This window comes from Gallinula chloropus (assembly GCF_964237585.1).
Source record: "Gallinula chloropus genome assembly, chromosome: 9".
Classification (NCBI taxonomy): Eukaryota; Metazoa; Chordata; class Aves; order Gruiformes; family Rallidae; genus Gallinula; species Gallinula chloropus.
In genome coordinates this window covers 20,007,030-20,027,339 of record NC_140094.1, presented here as the reverse complement: position 1 = coordinate 20,027,339, position 20,310 = coordinate 20,007,030, and positions in this window count along the sequence as shown.

Sequence of the window (20,310 nt, the reverse complement as noted above, 5' to 3'; positions counted from 1 at the left end):
GCACTTTGCCTTACTTGCTGAGAGCTAGCTCTTGGCTCACATTCAGTTTGAAGATCAGGGTTTTTCTTCTGCCATTGCCGCTGTAACGGGGCCAGCCTGCTCCTGTGTTTATAAACAGACTTTAGGCCAAGCAGAACTGTAAACTTTATTTTGCTTTTTTGGAAATAAATTCAATGATGTTGTTTGCTTTCTATGTAAAAAGCAACTTGGCATGAAATAATACACAATAATAAAGTTGCAAAATTTTGAGTTTACATAACATTTATCTGCCTTGAAATTGCAGAGCCCTGCAACACTCAGTTGGGATTGTAAGAGAACCAAACTCATACAGTCACAGCAGCTTCTGGGTATCATGTTTGCACATGTGAGAGAGAGTTAGCAGCTTGTTTTATGTGATCTGGTTTCCTTCTAGATACGTTCATTCCAGTTGCTGCATAAAGGAAATGCATTTAGACCAACACAAATCAGAAGTAATAACCCAAGTTACACTGGAAACCCAGACATAGGAATGTTATTGGCATCCCTCTGACTGAGGAAGGCACAGGCACCTTTGGAGAAGGCCAGCCTGGCTTGACAATCCTGGTTTCACATATTATGGCTCACATCTCATCTATAAAGACCTTTCTAACCTCCTCCTATGAGTTGCACAGGGGAGAAATGGAGCGTGTTCTGTCTTGTTGATGAGAGTCATGGTTGGAAGACCCAACTGGGCCTATTATGTACCCTGAAAAATGTCCAGCTGGAGCCTCCCCTTCCAGATTTATATTAAGCCAGGGCAGGACTGTACTGCCAGCTGAAATGATCCACTGCTTTCCCAGCTGATGTGACAGAGAATGAGCAGGGATGAAACTGCATAGATTGATTTTTAACTCTGGCCACCAAAAAGCAGATGATGGGAGGGAAACAATGGGATCTAGTGGATGTGGGTGAGAAGAAAGCAGGAGATTGGGTTAAGCCACTTGTAAAACTTGTGTTGAGCCAGCTACTGTTTCTGATGGAGCATGAATTCAGTGCTTTATGTGATAAAGCAAAACTTCCTGAGGCTTGGGCAGCAATGCCTTGCCCTGTATTTGCCTGTGGGTACTGAAAGCAGAGATGTCGGTCCTGCTTACAGTGTTTGAATATTTACCTCTTTAAAAAAAAAAAAATCATCACAAATGATGCTTATTTAAAAATACTGCTGTGAAACACAGTGAAGATAAATGAAGTGTGGTGTTTGAAACCTTTCTCTTCAGTTCCACTAAAAAACTCCTCTTCGTTTGTGAGTCAGAAGCAAATTAGATTTTTCCAATTTGTTGCCGAAGCTTTCTGAAATTTCAAACCAATTCATTAGGTAAAATGTTAAGTGTAAAGCGTAGGCAATTATTAGGATTTCAACAGCAAATAATGCAGCCTGTGAAACCTTAGACTGGCTTCCTTCTCCTTTAAAACACTGCGATGCGTTTCGCCCCGGCTAAATGTGCTCTTGAGCTTTTATGTCAAAGTGAATCATCATCTAATGCTCATCAGATTAAATCTAAATGTTGCAGTATTTCCTTTCTAATTCTGGCTCTCCCCACTATGATAATATTATTTGTCTAGTCAGTTATGTGCGAGTGTGAATGAGAAGATGTAATTTTGGGGTGTATATAAGCACCCTTGGAAGTATTGCCCAAGGAGACAGGGTTGTGCTGAGCAGGCCTTGCGTTTAGCTGCCTTCCCGCCTTTTTCGGACGCGTAAAGGAAAAGCCAAGTTGATAATTAGGTAAAAAGCATAATAAGATCCATGTCTATAAGGCCAGCGTGGCCCAAAAGACTTTTATTTGTGTGAATTTCTGGTACAAATGTTAAAGATCCCGGCTACTTAATTGGTTGCTAAGCTACTCGCCGAGAACATTTGGGTTAATGACCGCTGGGCCCAAAGCTGCCTGCTCAGCCGAGCGGGCCCTGAGTGGAAGGGACAGGCCTGGCCGGGCTGTCAGGAGCCGGCTGACACTGGCGGCCACCTGCGCGCTGGGGTTATTAGAACATTTCATGTCAAAGTGTTTGTGGCGTTGGAGCAAACAGGCCCAATTAACAGGCCTGAAAGCCCCTCTCCAGCCAGCCATCACTAACACTCCAGATAAAATTTGACATCTTCCCCCCCCGCTCCCCCTGCCCCAAACTCCAATTAATTTAAATGGCTTTGCTGAGGGACCGTGGCACTGCTGAAAAGGCAGAGGACTTTGCTGGGGTAATCAGCTTAAATACCGGTCCGTTTCCTGCCCTTGCTGCTCCAAACTTCCCATTTGGGAGACATAAATACTGGTTTTATTTTTAAATCTTTTTTTTATCTCCAATTTCCTCCAGTTTTTCTGATGTGCCTTGTACACGACTCCATTTCAAAGGGCAGGATGGTAAAACCCGTAAACTGGATGCAGACGGGACCTTTAAAGTTCAATGCTGATTGCTTTTATTGGACGGAAGGGGTAATGAGGAGTTTCACATGGAAAAAGTCCATCTTCTCTGACAGTCAGAAACTGGTGATAATTAGGAAGAAAGCCACAGTTTCTTTTATTTTTATACATCTTAAACACTCTTGCCTAAACACTTTGCATCGCCCGCTGTAGCAGATCAATGACTTTTCTTGTTAGAAAGAGGTAACAGCTTATTGTCTACACTTTTATAAGTATGTTCATCTGAAGACATGCCAGAGTCTGTGTTGGTTATGAGATAAGCCTTGAAATGCTGATAGTACAAGACCATGTATGGACAGAAGATATTACAGAAGCTTCTGTGAATTCAGTGTATTGTTCAGCCTTTGCCAGTATCGAATTCTTCACTGTCATTACTCAAGGGAATTGCCATCAAGTGGAAGAGTGCTTTGTGGGGTCAGGGTCTTTGCTCAGGTGAAAGATGGGAGTGTGTTTAATTTTAAGAGTGTGAGTAATCTGTGGAAACATTCCTGTGCTTCACATTACGCGTGCACATTATTTTATTCCTCTGTTCACCAGGAAGTTTTTGCCTGTCATACCCCCTTTCTTAAATTGATGGGGAAATTCAGTTTTCTAGCAGGAGAGCTTGAGATCAAAGAAATGTCCTGCCTTTGAGAGTGGTTTTTTTTTTTTTCTTTTCAATGTCCAGTGTTCCTCTAAAGTGACATTATCTCTTTTAATTAACAGTCAGCAGCAGTTGGCCTAGGAGACAAACAGCCTTCCAGCCATGGCTGCAGCAGCGTGTTGGTGACCTTTATAGATGGCAACAGCACCAAAACCATAGTTGGACCTGCAGTGATACAGCACAACCAGAGTGAGCACATCATCTTCTTCCCAGCTGCCTTGACCTTCTCAGAAGTTCCCTCCTCACCATTTAAGGGATCATTCTAAAACTACCACATGTTTTTATACTGGGTGCTGTAAGTGATGCTACGTGGCATTCAGAAAAATATTCTTGGACACCGTGGAGACTTCTAAATGCAGGTACATATCAGTGTTTGGTGATGTTCATCCTCAAAGCCCAAGTCAGGGGCCGAGTGGCTGATTCTCATTTGCCATGCTTGCACGTGCAGCTTGCAGGTGTGTGTGTGCACCTCCACAGGGTGTGTTTTTGGCAGGATTTAACTGAAACCTTCTCAGAATGTTCAGAAGCTACTCTGACGTGAAGGAGAAGTGGTCTATAGGAAAACCAAGCTTTATATTACACCCTTGTAACAGATCAGTCTCTGTTTCTACAGGAAGGGGCTGGGTGGTGTTGCTATTAATCATATTAGCTGTTTGGAAATGGCATTGCTTTCCAGATGCAGAGTTTTCCTGGGTGTTTTGTAACTGTGGCATCTGGCCTCAGCTCAGCTCTTACAAGAGCACTGAAATAAACTGACAGACAAGGCTATTGCATACCACAATTCCAAAACTAAGTTTAGGCAGCTAAACAGCACTCAGGCGTTCTTAAACATTGACATGTTAACAGCAATGTTTAAAATGTGATTTTCTCTGGGTGGAAAGACACTTGTGTTCTTCACCTCATGTCAGCAAAGCCAGTACTCACTCCCATCTATCCCAACCAGGAATGGATAATACCTTTTCCTGACTGGCTTTAATGGGAAAGGCAGACTCTGTTCCCAGGTGTTTGATAATTGAACAATGACTTTTTTATATATTTTATTGATGTCAGTTTACACATCTGCTAGCCTTTCTTTTTTTCAACGTTATCCTACTGTGCTGCTATTTCTCCAGTGCTGTTTTTCTAACGTTATTTAATGATGAATCATGAACATTAACTTTATATATATGTGTAATGCTTTATATATATATATACACACACATATTTATTTATATAAAAATCTGGGTGGTGGCAGGGAGAGACTTATTCTGTCTGCTCCATCTTTTGTTTTGATCTAGTTGCTATAGAAATCCTAAGATCAATTTTGACAGAATAAAATGCTACAAATGACCTTGTTGGATTACCTCATTACAGAGGGCTGGCACTTCGGGTCGCCGCATTACTGCCACGAGACGCGTGAACGCTACAGGAATTTCTGCTCTGTGGAAAAATGTTATTTTTGGATTCTTCAGGAAGGCTTGCATATAAAACCACCGGTTCCCTGGTGAGTGACTGGTCCCTGAGACCAGCAGAACTTTCCTCTTAATTTTTGGTTGTGGTAGGTGACATCATATTTGGCCATACATTTACTTTAAGCTGCAACTGGCATCTCACCGGCAAAGTCCTTCAAGCTTTTTTTTCTGTTAAACATTTAGGCAACTGATTTTTTTTTTACAGCAGGACTGATGGAATGAGTCTTTTTTTCTTCCTTTTTTGATGTTCCCTACTACCTACATGCCTTTGTATTGATGGAAGTAACATTGTTTTAGTGCTTTGCCTTCCCTGCTTGAAGCACCATGCCTTACAGTCTCAAAACTGGCTAACATTAGCAACAACAGCCCTTCAGTTCGTTAGCAGTGACAGGCATTGCTTTTAAAACCAGCAGCTTTGTTGATGTGGTCAGTCTTGTTTGTGATGGGAGGTCTCTGTGCTGCATGGAGATACCGTGAAACCTCAAGTCACTGTGGGTTTCTCTTTCCTGCTGAAGTACCTTACATGTGTTTCCATACGGATATGGGTCTTGCTTGAAGAAGTTTTGCAGTTTGACTCAAGGAAGTGTTGTGTGCTCTAACTACTGGTAGGACATTATTGCTGTGTTAGTAAAAGTCATGTTTAGTACTGGGTTTTATCTAGGAAACCATTTCTAAGTTGCCATTATTTGTATACAGGGAGACAATCTGTGTCATTTGGCAAACAGTTCAGTCATTCTGTTTTTCTTCTAGTCAAGAATATTACTCTTGCTATATCTAATCTAAAGTTATAGATTGCAGCAGAGGTATGCATCCAAGACAAACATTTCGAAGAATTTGAATGGAGTAGAGCCCCAATTTCCATTTCAGTACTCTCTCTGTTGTCCAATTTGTTAAACTCAAGTGGTCCCATGTGCGAGTAGCATGACTGCCAGAAGTGCTCTCCAGCCATCTGCTTTTTTGGTAAGCCTTTGATTATTTCTTTGTCCATTTTTCTATCCAAAATTAGAACTGGCAACTCAATTGGTTGATTAATATTGTATTTTTTTATAACTTAACAATTCCAGCCTATGGCTAGGAAATGGCAGCAAGGTAATAAAAAGCACAAGAAACAAACTTTCCTGCTGAAGCCCAACTGTCCTATGGTGGAGCTTTTTTACCACGTTGTTTCAGCCTTTCAGGAGTAGCAAGAGAATTGAATAGGAGAGGTTTTACTGTCTGTGGGTCAAACTGGAAGGAAGAGACACGGCAGCCTGCATTAACTTGATGAGCTGTCTTGGAAATGTGCAGAACTGCCAGGCAGTGGCTGAGGCACTTGCAGTAGAGCTGAACTTAGAACACAGCACTGCAGTTCAGTCTGAACCAAAGCATGCAGCACAGGAACAAGAGGTAATGAACTGGAAAGCTGGTTCAGAACCCTGTGGGAGAGGCTGTGATCTGTGTCCTACAACTGGATGGGGCATGAGTCTAGATTGTCTCAGGTCAAGCTTGACTAGAGGTCCTGGGATTCATCACCAGGAAGGGCTGATGCCTCATCCTGTGCTGGTATCTAGAGCCAGAAGAGGGAGTTGGGGCTGGAGTGGACACTGTGAGATGCTGTAGTGAACTGGGGTGAACCAGCCCCTGGCTGGTTGTTCCACCTGGGCCAGGTTAACAGAAGGAACTGCTCCATCTTCTAGAGGTCGTGGTTCATTTCAGCTTGCAGAGTTTTAGACATTGGTGGTGAAGGGGCAGTTTGCTTTAAAGGAGGCAGCCAAGAGGGTTCCTGACTTTCAACACATGTTGTGGGCAGAGTTTGACTGTGTTTTTTGACAGAAACAAAAAGGGTTTAGATACTTAATAATGAAATTCACCTGGACAAATGAATGCTGCAAGAGAGGCAGATGGTAAATGAGAACTCTAGATGATTGCCCTTGTGTTTGCCACATTTAACTACCTAATGTGTGACGTGGTGCTTTTGGATCTCACATGCTGGGTCTGTTGTAGGTGGAGGGCAGAGAAGATGGATGTGCCCTTTTAATGCCAGGGAATAACTAATTATTTGGTTGTTTGGGTTTTTTTTCCTGTTTAAAGTAAATTGCATCTGAATTTTGGTTTGATCAGGAGCATCTTGTGACGGTGCAACAGGTTTGCAGGGTAATGATTGAAACCTCATTGCCACATGCAGAGGTTTGATATTTTCAGCAGCTGCTTTGAACTGGGGTGCTGACAGGGGTAAGAAAGCAAAGGGCTCTTTCACTGGCGTGGGCTTACGTCGTAAAACGTGCTGTATTCATATGTAACTGTTGAGAGGAACAACCAGGCCCTAACACAGCCTCTCAGTCCATACATTCACCTTTGTCATTTCTTGTGCTGTGTAGACCAAGGGAAAATGTTTCTTTGGGATCATAAAGGGCCCTGGAAGCTTAACTCCTTTTACATTTCAAGAATTGCCCTCTGATTGTGTAGAAGCCATTGGTTTCAGGACAGTGACTATGTAAAATGAGAAGTTCACCAAACTGGTGGCTTCAGGGATGCTGCTGAGGGTGGGATGCTCTGACTTGGTGCAACTGGCTGGCCTGCAGCTCTTGACTTGCAGGCTGCTAATGGCCATCAGTGCTCAGAGCTGTCAGAGCAGAGAAAAGGCAGGCACTCTGTCTGAGTATACAAATGCTCAACACATTAAAAACATTTTTGTTTTAAATTATAATAAAGGGGATGGGGGAAGGGAAGAGGAAAAGGGAGTCATTTACCAAGCGGGGATGTGGTGGGAGCCAGACAGGCTGGGGTTTGCTAATATCTGAGCTGGGCTGTTGAAAAATGGTCTAAATCTGTCGGAAGCTCCTGAAAGCTCAACTCTGCCCAGTTGAAGTTAGTGGTGACAGGATTGGGCCCCCTATTACTTTTTTATGTGGTGTTGTAAATTACTTTCCCACATTTCCAAAGACATTAATGAATTTTTTTTTTTCAAAGCACGTTGTGAAATCATTGTATGTGTTACTTAAACTACTTACCCATATGTACAATAGGTTAATACAGTATATGGGCTTTTTTCCTTTTGTTTAGCTTTTAGAAAAAAAAACAAAAAACCCTGGCAAAATAAATCTCTTTCCTTCTCTCTCCACTTTGATTTCTTCCAGGTAAAATGATGGCAGATGTACTCAGCTCAGTTTCATATAACATATCCCTTACGGGAAGAACAAATTTAGCTCTCTGCCCTTTTACTGTAAACTTGGTTTTTGTTTTTTATGTATTTGTAATTTCCTTTAAACCATTTATAAACAGGTTAGAAATACTGTTTCATGCCATCTGACTCTATTAATAAATCAGAGCTCTTTATATGGGTTCTTTAGGAATCTGTTAAGTAGGAACAAACTGTATGGTAAACATCTCCAAACTCTTCCTGCTGCACAAATATTCACTGCATTGTTTGGTTATTCCTTAGAGCATTCTGCCTTTACTTAGAGTGCTGTAATCAGGGATTTAACTGCTAATTGTTGTTTCCAGGAAGAATATTTTATTTTATACCTTTAGGCTACAACGAAAAGTCCTTTATGCAACAGCATTCATGTGGCATTAAAAAAACTACAACTGTCATTGGAAAACCATGAGAGTTGGGGGTTTGATGCTGGAGCCAGAAGGCTGCTGGCTAGTTTGTCAGCTTGCTTTGGTACAGGAGAGCTAAGAGAGTGATTCTCTGTCACTGGATTTGATGACCTCTGGTCCCTTTACACTGAAATGGTTTTGTGGTCCCATGAAATCGGTGTGTTCTCCTTGCTTTCCTCCTCGTGTCTGACTGCACCCTGCACTGCTTCCCTTGTGCTGTTCTTGTGCCCCTGTCTGAGCAGGTTCAACTCCCCATGCCTGCAGAAGGCTGCCCTGGGGAGAAAAGTGAGGCTCTGCTGTGCAGTGAGCAGGTCGGGTGTGCTCTGTGAAGGTCAATCTTGTAACCAGTGTAAAGGAGGGAGCAGGATTGTGTGATGGGGAGTGCTGTTGGAAAAGGGCAGGTTGTGGGACAGAGCTTTAGGCAGGACAGAGCTTTTGGCAGCACCGAGCTGTCAGACCAGCTGTATTTACCTCCATATGGTTTTGGTTTTATCAGTGGCACTTCATATCTCTCACTGTTCCCATGCAGGCACGTATGGAGACAGTCCCTTTCCAGGTCCCAGTCTCCTCCTTGGTTTCACTGTTTGGATTTGGTGTGAATGTACCCACACGTGACCCTGTTATCACAACAGAAAACGTGAACTTCACCAGATCAGCTGGACTGGCACAAGGAGGCGTGCAGGGGGCTGCTCTGAGGTTTCAGTGGTGAAGTTGATTTAAGAAGTTTGTGGCTACTCATTTCCAGCCTGGGGAACAACTGCAATTTGCTGCTTCCTCAGGCTGTAACTTATCCCCTCCCTCTCATCAGTGCTGGTGCTCATATGACCCCACAAGCTGATTAACTTCTTCCTTCCTGGTTACTTTTCAAGCAGTCTAGTGAGATGATCAGTTCACTGCTGGGTCAGGCAAGTACTGGAGCCAGCAGTGCTGGAGGGGAGGATGAGACCAAGGCTGAGGTGGCAACCAGCTCCTAGGTCAGTCTGTGGTGTAACCACCACTACTTGTGTCCCACATCAGTGTGTACTCTCTGCTAACACCCTGCTCTCTTTTGATCTTTTTGTTTTAAAGCAAAACATCAATCTCATTTGCAGTGTACTCTTGCACATCATTGCATTGATGAAAAACCATAGTGAAAAGGCAGCTGAGGGCTGGGAATTTTGGAAAGCAGTGTGTTTTAGGGCTCGGGCACTGCAGTGATCTGCTCTGCCTCTGCATTTGGTGGTGATCATAGGGCTTCTTTCTGGATCTGTATGAACACAAGAGAGGATTTGACTAAACCATTGCCCATAGGCTTGATCATTCTCCAGCAGCTACAAATGAAAAACTACCCACAGCATCAAGAAGATGAAAATTTGACCAGTGCTAGCCCTGTCTAAAAACATCCCATAACATCCTCCTGTCTTATGTGTGACCTCAGGTGATTGAATGACCCAGAGAGACTTCTACTGTGTGAGTGGTAAGAAAGGGCAAGTGGAGACATACTGACAAACAAGAACTCTCAGTGCAGAGGGACAGACCTTGGGAGGGTTTGTGTGTACAGGTTCCAGGTCCTGAGCCCAGATTGGGAATTACTTTCCATTTTGGTGAGCAGCTGCTCACACAAGTACTCAGTTAATTCCAGCTCTCGTAAGGGTAGGCACTTCCCAGTAAATCCTAATTGCTCACAGTGCAGAGTGCATGTTTTCTGCCTTGCTTCTGAACGTGGCCATTTATTGGCAAATTGCAAAGGAAGAAGTAGAATTTACTTTTACAAATATCCTGCAGAAATTCTGGTTTCTAATACTTTTTTTTTGCAGGTATATTCAGAAATTAAATAGGAATCAAAGAGATGCCTAAGGTAATTTTTGAGCTGTAAGTTGTTGGTATTAGTGTATTTTCTGAATTCTGGCTTTGCCCATTGAGAAGCAAGGTTGATTTCAGGGAGATGCTTGGCTGTTCCATCTGTCCAATCTCCACCACAGGAGAGCTGCAGTTATCACTGGTGTGTCAGTGGTAAAAACAACTTTGGGCTTCAGCAGGAGGAAAGCTGCAGAAAGAAACAAGAAATAGTTGGTAAACTTAGTACTGTGAACACTGACAGACTTTGTCATTCCCTCTGTAAGATAAATACATTGGGTTAGAGGTTTGATATGTGCTGTTAATAGCTGACTGAGAGCTGGGGAGGATGATGGGATTTAGGCCTTAATGTTTTTATCATCTGTGCTTGCTTCAGGCCCATAAGCAACAGAAATCTTCTTTAAAAAGGGGAAAAAAAGAATTAATATTTTCATTTATGTGTAATTCTGGATATCTCCTTGGATGGAAAGAGGGAAAGTTCCTGAATACTACTGCAGCATAGGACTACCTTGTGATAACACTGTGGTGCAGGTTGGTGTCACCAAAGAAGTGATCTCCAAGAAAAGAAGGGATTTGGGAGTGCAGCAGGGAACGTGCTGTCCATGCTTCCTTCCATCCAAAGGTAGAATGCAGGCACCCCCTTCTCTACTTGACATGCTGCTCAGTGATAACCTTTACATGAACTGTCATGGGTCTCATGGGTTCACCTGTTAAAATAACTGACATTTATTAAAAACCTGGTAACAATAACACTAACCCCACCTTGTTTTAAGGCAGAAACCTGCCCCTTCAATTGCGTGAGGCTGTCAGTGAATTTCTGACACCACGTTAGGTTATTTAATGAGTGCTATTAGGTAGTTCTGTCACTTAATAGGATTGAGGGTTGGAAATGCCATGTAATATCACTTCACTGGAGAAAAAATCAACAAACAGCCCTCACTAAAAACCTCATGCCCCCTTTGATGTTGGTAAGACATGCTGTCACTTCAGAAAGGAACCCGCCAGGGCTGTTTTCACAGGGCTACAGCTGCCATTTTAGGAGAGGCAACAGTTATTCTTGGCAATTTTACACTCAGGGCACCCAAAAAAAAAGAAATTCTCCCATCATCTGACTGAGAGTGAAGAAACAGAAGAGGCCTTTGCAAGCTGATGTCCACAGAATGTCATGTAGTTTGAGGAAACAGGAATACAGGCTCTACACATCAGAAAAATCATAGAATCATGGAATGGTCTGGGTTGGAAGGGACCCCAGGGATCACAGAGCTCCAACTCCCTGCCACAGGCAGGGCCACCAACCTCCAGGCCTGGAGCTACACAAGGTTGCCCAGAGCCCCATCCAACCTGGCCTTGAACACCCCCAGGGATGGGGCACCCACCCCCTCTCTGGGCAGCCTGTTCCAGCCCCTCACCACTCTCTCTGGAAAGAACTTCCCCCTAATATCTAATTTAAACCTTCCCTCCTTCAGCTTCACTCCATCCCCCTTGTCCTGCCATTATCTACCCTTTTAACGAGCTGATTCCCCTCCTGTTCCTCTGCTCCCTTCAGGGACTGGGAGGCTGCAATGAGGTCCCCCCACAGCCTTCTCTTCTCCAGGCTGAACAAGCCCAGCTCCCTCAGCCTCTCTCTGTAGCTAATGGCTGTGTTGTCATGTTGTCATGTATACTAGAGTCACCTAAAATCCCTTGATAAGTTCTGGGCTACCTTATGTATCCTACAATTAATTAGAGTTGGGTTTTGCCCTGAAGAATTTTTGCTGGTCCTGCAGTGTCCATCTTGTTGCCTTCTACATGAGCATTGTTACAGGAAGGGGTGTCAAGGTGCTGTGGAAAAACATGTCAACAGCCTGGGAAAAGAAGGATGGAGACTGGTCGTAGAAGTTCTGTTCCAGGTTCATGTTTTTAGGTTCATGTTTTTAGGTTCATGCCACTCAGCAGCTTAAACCCACCAAAACTTAATCTCCTGGTGTTTTCCTCTGCAAGGAAAAAGTCTCTTCTCTGCTGAGAAAATTCCCCACCTCAGTGGGGGAACAAACATCAACTGCAAGTACTATTGAAGAGTGCAGAAAGGGGAAATGCTCCCCACTTACAGTCCTTGGTGGGACTCTGGGACTGAGCGTGGGCACGGTTGGCAGCACTGCTCTGCTGTGATCCAGAAAGTCAAACTCTCACTTTGACACTGGTGTCCCGAGTGTAGCAAAGGAGCTCATTTCCCTCTGCAGCAGCTGAGCAGCTTAAGTGGGGTTAAAACCAGAAAAGTCTGTTCCCTTTGGAAAATTCAATGGGAAAAGGTGCCCTGCCGTTCTCGTTAGTTTCACTTTTACGTCCCCATGATGGTTCTGGGGGCACTAAACACATTTGCTATCAGTACCATCACGAGGAGCCTTGTAAATTTAGGTCTTTCCTTACATGGGTCTGCTCCTGAACTGTGCCAAACTCTTCTCTTTAAACCCTGGTTTACTTTTTTTGATCAAGGTTAGAGAGTATTTGGGCTGTGTGGGATTCCTCTGGCACTCTCCCTGTGTTGTCTGGGCTGTATGTAGAAGACAAACCGGTGAACTGGTCTCAGAAAAGGAGTGGGCAGCAGCTGTGAGTGTTTTGCTGGGCTGCTGGGCCACATGTCTGTACAGGCTCTGGACTGGTGTGGAGGGTGAGTCTGTGTTCCTTAAACTTTGAACTTCCCATGGATACAGCACTGTTAAGATACACAGGCTGCCCAGGGGGTGTGGAGTCTCCTTCTCTGGAGGTATTCAAGACCTCTCTGGATGCCAACCTGTGTGGCCTGTCCTAGGGACCCTGCTTTGGCAGGGGGGTTGGACTTGATGATCTCTGGAGATCTCTTCCAAACCCCTCCAGCTCTGTGAATCTGTGAAACCAGTAGCTTCTGACTGCCTGTCTGGGATGGCAAACTCCCAAATCATGTGGAATAAGGGGAACTATAACATTATATCCAAATCAGTTGATTTGCTCCTGCTAAATCTACAGGAGTAGTGGGTAAAATGAAAAATTCTCTATAAATGGTGAAATAGGTGTGATAAAACACCAGCTAAGGACATCAAAACCTTTTCCAAACGTTGCTATTGACAGGTAGCTATGTAGACTGTGTGTGAGCCTGTTGGGAGAGCCACGTGTGTGTACCTAAAGACAAGGTAAATTCCAGAAGTGAAATATGGCTCCCCCAGAGCCCTTGACAGAAGTCTCTCTCACTTCAGAGCAGTCAGGATTTCATCATGTATCCCACTGAGCCCGTTTCAGGCTGGATATGATATATACAGTGGGAACAAAAAAGCCATGTGTGATCTATTGAATTTTTATAGAGATCTGTGAGCTCAGCAGTAGAGGTTCTTCAGTCCTAAGACATTCTTACAGGGTTAAGATAACACACTACTCTTTCCTGTAACAAATCAGATTTGTCATTATTTGAATAAGTGCTGATAGAGACCCAGGGAGAAGTTAAATCCTCAACATAACCTGATGAAATGACATCAGTGACAATGCTTAAAAAGCAAATTAGGCTGTAGTATCCTTCTTTCTTCCCCTGTGAAAACTGCTTCCCAAAGCCTGTGGCAGATTTTGGCAACAAAACTGGATCTAGGGATTGAGGCTCTTTGTGAGACTGAACTTTTTACAGTTCATTTCAGATGCTCCAGCTTTGTGTATATTCAGGTGTAGTTTTTATTCAAACTATTGTCTGGCTGTTAACTGTTACATCTCTGATTCAGGGTGTTTCAGAGGGATTTGTGACTTGGGAAGGATGTGAGTTATGCAGAAAATGGCTTTGGCTATGCCAAGGGTATTGGAAATCATGAAGTCACTCAAGCTGCATAAAAATTGTCCTGTGGGTCCAAGTGATGTGTGCACGTGGAGAAGGGGAGTGAAGTCCTGGTGTTTGAGTCCTTACTGTAATAAAGTTTTATTAAGTGTAGGTCTTTTTTTGGACCTTGACAGTGGGATCTAAATAGAAAGTACCCAGTTAAGCTTAGTGAAGTCCTGCTGGGATAGGTAATTTTTGGAATACCTTCTGTTTGGAAAGCTGCCTAAATCCCTGGTTTAAACCAGGCTGCTCTTTCAGGGATTTTCTGTGGGAAGAAGTGCAGTGTCTGATCTCAGTCTGCAATTGGTGAGTTATGCACAAATAACCCTCCCCTTGATTTATTTCATTTATTTCTGCAATCCAGGGCCCCCAAAATCTCAGTTTCCCTTGGTGAGGGGCTTAGGCACAGCGTAAGATGCAGCAGTAAGTGCTTGCCTCTGAAGGCAGCTGCCCAGCTGGACTGACAGTTACGCTTCAGTGCATCACCTACCCTTGCTTGCCCAGGAGCTGCCAGCACAAACCCTTCTGCTTCCCCAGGCAGCTGCTGTTAACATTTTAACCTTTGATTTGGTTCTTTCACGTGAGGGAGCGTTTAGTGTGTCCCATAAAACCTCAGCCAGACAGGATCACCTTGATAAAACCACTCCTAACGTGACTTCAGTTCCATAAAACACATTTTAATAAGGAGCTGGGATGTAAATGTCTTTTGTTAAACATCATCCTTGCACATTAGAGGCTTGGCACGCTGCATCCCTGCCCGCACGGCGTGGGCATGGCTGTGTGTGAGGCAGCCTCACCTCCTGGGCAGGGATGCCTGTGTGGGAAAGGCACGAGGGGGAGCCATCCCTCAGTGAGCCTGAACACTGCCATGGCTTTACTCCATACTTTGTTCTGAAAAACGATTAATGAGGTTTAAATGGGATTTTTAAAAGCGTGGCATGAGCTGATGTAGCAGAGGGGACCAGCGGGAATTTGGGAGGAGGGAACGTGGGCAGATTCTGTTTCTTAAGTAACCACACGAAAGCTGTAGAACCAAACACTCCTGAACACTACCAATTTTATTTTGAATCCTCAGATTTCCTATATTAGGCCATTTCTTCTTTAAAGTCTTTTTCTTAAAAAGATGTATTGCTTTGGAAAAGTAGTGAAATGCCCTGTGTAAAATACACCTCTGTGTATTTTACATTGGTGCACGTTGATGCCTCCAGGAAAACTCAGTGGTCACATATTGCATCAAGGAGAATAACAATACCTCTGTAGGGTCCATCTGGTGTCTTCAGGCTGCAGATGGACAGCCAGCCAGTGCCTGTGTTGGGCACTGGGAGGCAGATGCATTTGAAAGCATTTTTGATGCTGCACGACAGATATTTCCCAGACAATGGAACAGATGGAGTTTGTGATGGTGGGTTGAGGAGCCCACTAAAGCAAGTGAGGAAGCTGTTGCATGGTTGCTTCATCTCAACCTGTCTGCTGTCAGCAAAAGGGAAATCCCATCCCACACTCTTGTAGCCCTGGGGGTTTGTTCCTGCTGCCTCCCTTGCTCCAGCACTAGTGTTCAGGGCAATGACCTGCATCAGAAAACTGATCCAGCTAAAAACTAGCCAGACTATTAAAAACTAACTAACTAAAAAATCACCAACTTGGACTTAGGCAAAGCTGAAGGCCCTCAACAACTTGCAGCTTGTAGGAGTTAAAGCCAGAACTACTGAAATTTGCCCATACAGATCTAGGAGGGAGCTGTGCTAAGAAATAAATCATGGCAAGTCCAAAGGCCGGTTTCTTTCCCCCAAAGAATCTGCGCCCTGAGTCAGTAACCTCACCAAGCTGCCCATCCGAGGCCTGTGTGTGCAACCATTCACCTGTGCAGCTACACTGCAGCTTCTCCCTGCTTCAGGGCATTAGCATTTTTTTCCATGGGCACAGGCTAGGAGAGACAGGTTCCTTCACATTCTACTGTATCTGCATGAGAACAGCCTTCAGGAGGAACGCCGAGACACCGCAGACTTCATATGTAACAGCTTTGGTGTGGGAACCCTGATCGACTGCTCTTGAAGGTTTTGGCTGGTCTCCCAGTTTTCTGGTGTTTCAGTTCTTGGGATGTCCTTGCACAGAAGTTGGAGGCGGTTTATAGCTTGTGTGTTGGGAAACAGCGTTGGTGTAAGTGGTTTTTCCTAGATAACCAGGAAATTTGGAGTCTTCTGAGGCTTTTGGGTGGAAAGATTTAGATATTTATTTCTTTTCCCTTTTGAAGCAACAAGGTAATGCTCCCACCACTTGCATCCTAAGCAGGAAGGTGGAAAACTTGAGTTCCATACATTCTGTATTAAAAATAACCCCCCCAAAAAAAGAATTTAAACTTCCATCTCCTCCCAAACATCCCTGACAGAGCGTTTTGACGGTCTGGTTTTGATGTAGGACTGATCTCTCCAGTTTGGCTGTAAGGCTGAGGTTCTGGCTACTCAAAATGCAGTGCTGCTTCCAGATGCTGACGTGCGATATTGATGACTGGTAGTGAGAGACCCTGAGCAGAGAACTTTTCGTAAGAGCAGAGCTGTTAGCAAGAGGCTCCTGGGTCCATTCCAGTCAGCCTGTGTGATATTTCCTCTGCAGTTTCAATTGGATTAGATATTCATCTTCTCTTCCTGTTCCAAGCTGTTGTTTAGTGTTGATGTGTCCTCTTAAACCATTGCCAAGTTCCAGCGCAGTGCTGGTAAAGCCAGTCCTACGTCTGTGCTGGGATATTTAAAGTTTTGGAGAAGTTTAACCCTTTGTCTCCACTGAAATCAGTGGGATGTCTGTACCTAAATCTCTTTGGTGGCCTTGGGAATTTGAGTGCTGCAGTGAGTGAAAGCCCAGGCTCAGGAGCCAGTGGGTCTGCTTCCAATCTGTTGCCCTCTGCAAGGTGCAGAGTGTGTATTGATAATCTCTTTGGGAATGCCTGTGTTAAGCAGACTTACTCCTGTATCTGTGAGGTAGTTCAAACTGAGATGCAAGAAATAGAAACCTGCTTTGATGCTTTTGTTGCAGAGGGGGGGTTCTCTCCCAGCCCCTCTGCACAGCTGCCTCCTCCCAGCCCAGGTTAGCATCATGCCTAGGGACAGACTGACCTGCACCCACCCAGGGGATGCCAGCGTGGCAGGGGCTAGCACAGGCTGTCTTCTGCTGAACCAACTAAATCTTAGTGACACCCACGATTTCCTCTGCTAGAAAGAGCCTGTCCCTTGATCCCCTTGCAGTCTGAAGCTTTGCTTTCCAAAATGAGCTGTACCCTTCAATTTCTCTGGGTTGTTGGCAGACCTGGATGCCACCATGGCTCTCTGGCTTTTCTTTTGGCTCCCTTTTGAAGGGAGCATGACTGGACCAAAACAACTGGTGTGCTGGTCAGTGAGTGAAAATTGCCACGGAGAAATTATAAAGCTGTAGTATTTGAAGATAAAGTGAGCAAAAGAACATGGGGATGGTTGCCCTGGGTCCAGCTAGGGATCTGTCTACCCAGCAGTCTGTCTGAAAGGAGCTGAAGACTCGCTGCTCTTGCAGTGTACATAAATTCTGACTTCTCAGAGACAATCCTATGGCAAATGTCCTGAATATTTATCACATTCTGGATATGGTTCAGATGTTCTTGAGAAGGTCAGTCCTATCGGTCAGACTGCGCCTTAGCAAGCCAAATATCCTTTATCCTAAGCACAGCTAGGGAAAGGTTAGGCATGTGGCACGGCGCCGGTTACTCCAGCACTTCTGGTACTTTGTGATCCGTTCTTCTGGCAGCCACAGGGTGTTTCACTGAGATTTTGGGCCCATCTGAACGGGTTAGGGACAAATTTAGAAAGTGCTGAAAGAAGCAAAAATCCCAATACTGTAATAACAAAAATTAATATTAGAAGTTAGAATGCACAATTATTTCCCTTATTTGCTTTCAATTGGTCACCATATGCATGATTTGGTATATAAAGGCTGAATATAAACCTAAGGGATGTGGGATGGGGCTTATTCTTTCTCTGGAAATGTAAGTGGCAAAAGTGTCTCTTAAATGGCTATTGTTTTCTAAAAGAGCCAAGTTTTTTGTGCTGGTTTGTTGGGTTTTTTAAAATCCTTGGAGATACAATATATACGCACACCCCACACTTGGTTATCCACATAGATTTCATTTATTTGTGTTTGCCTACTTAGTGCAAACTCATTACTTGCCAGTAAAGTCCTCTGTTGCCACAAAAGGACACTGGGGAAATATAAATTTCTTTACAGTAAAGTCTTGTATTCATATGAAACGTTTCTCATTGGTAAAACAAAATAAAGAACCCAGAAACAAGAGCATGCAGAAATTCACAGCTTCTTATGCAGAACCTGGGCTGTAGCACAGGGACCATACAGCCACGTAAGGATGAATATAATACATCTTAAAAATGTAACGACAGGACCTGTGGCTCAAAGACTTCAAAAAAACTTTCAGAATTCATTGTCTGAGAGTGTGAGGATGGGTAACTCCAGTTGTGAAACGTATTTACCTTTAGAACACTGTTTGCTGTGCTCCTGGAGCTTTGGTATCAGGGAGTGCTAGTTGTGGGTAAAGCTGCTTTGCTCCCTCTTTTCCCAGCACTAGAAAGGTTCTGCTGCTGCTTTCTGCAAGGCTGGATGAAGAAATGACCGTGGTGGGGTGGTTTAGCCCTGGCTGGAGGCCAGGCGCCCACCAAAATCAGTCTGTTACTCCCCTTCTTAGTTGGATGGGGGGAAAATATATGTGAGTGGGTTTCACACAGGAATCAGATCCGGTGTCATTTTCTTCTCTGACAGATCTGTGATTTGGGGCCAGCTTTGGAGAAATCCTGTCTTCTGCATGTGAGCATAAGTTGCAAAGGGAAGCATTTCATCAGGAGACAGAGGCATTTTTTCCACTGGAGTGAATTAAAACATAAATGAGAGGAGCCTCAAGGTGCAGCCGTGTGCTTAGTAATGCCTCGGAGAGGCTCAGTGATCATAAACTCCTAGAAAAACTGAGTTTGGAAAGATCTCTGAAGGCCTTGAGTTGAACCATCTGCTCTGAGCTGACTTCCAAACTAGATGAAATCGTGCAGGGTATGGCTAGTTGAGTTTTGAATAGCCAGAGCTGGAGATTATTTTATAACCTCCCTGGTCCCTCTGCCAGTGCTGAGCCGCTGTCACCGTAAGGAGCTTTTCCCTAATGTCCAAATACATCACATTGTATTCCAGAGGGCCCAAACCTGGCCACAGTGTTGGAGTTTCATCCTTATGAGTGCTGAGTAGGGGCATAATGGCAATTCTTTCCATGTACGGTCATCCTTTCACCATCTGTGTTGCCTGCCTTGATTTTGTTTCCTTCTGCCAGAGCCAGTGTAGAAGCCACACTGCCACTGCTCCAGGGCTGCTTCAGGTGGTCTCAGCTGGGCTGCAGGGTCTGCCCTGGAGGGCTCCTTTCATCTGCAGATTGAATTGCTCCATTACTGTCACATGCATAGGGTTAAGTCAGAGAACTCCTATGTACGCAGAGGGCTCAGGGTGATTATGGTTTGTTGTGAGGCAGGGGAGCCCCATAACCTTGCTTGGTGTTAAGACAACACACTGTGGTGAGAGCTGTGTCCCACTGCGGGCAGAGCTGTGAATGAGACCTGAAAAAAGTGCCACTTGGGAGGAAGTTCTCTCTGTCTCTGAGGATTTTTCTAGCCATTGGACTGTTGTCATTTGTGTATGAGCTTTGCCTAGCCTGAAGGTATACATTTAATTCAGCTGCTGCCTCATAGAGCTTTGAGTCACTCTGGAGAATTACAAACTATAAAAGAAGAGTTGGCCATTCCCTTCCTCCTTTGAGCCCGTGGCTGATAGCTTAAATGATTCTTCCTGTCCCTCAACTCTCCTCAAAGCCAGAATACATGCTATACTTCTAGCATCACTTGGGGAATGCAGCCCTGACACAGAGGTTAGATTCTGACAGCAAATAAATAATCATTTTGGTTCAAATCCTTTTTTTGAGTGTGAACCAGATGAGAGTCCTGGAGTCCTGAGGAGGATGTGAGGAGTATCGGATACCCGATGCCCGAGTTGTAGCCCCTCTCCCCTGACTGCCTCTGATGCAGTTCGGTTAGGAGCATCACAGAATAGTAGGGGTTGGAAGGGACTTGCAGAGATCAAGTCCAACCCCCCTGCTAGAGCAAGTTCCTTAGGACAGATGGCACAGGTAGGATCCATACGTAATACAGTGCACATGGTGTTCTGGGCAGAGCGTGCTCCTCACTGCTGGGTGTACAGACAGAGGCACTGCCTGCCAAACTTACAGAAATTCCGCTGGTTTCCTAGAGACTAAACCTCATATTCACTAGGTGGGATTACCTCATGCTCACCTCTGCACCTGGGGAGCATACAAGGCCAACGAGGAGACAGGCTGAGCCAGAACCAGCATCCTGGTTCCTGGGATCGCTTTGCTTCTCCAGTGAAGCAGCGTCCGGGCCGTGGGTGGGTTCGGGGGGGGCACGTGTGGTGCTGTGAGGTCTGTGTGTGTTTATGGTGTGGCTCAGCTTCTCTGGTGCTGACTGAAGTGAG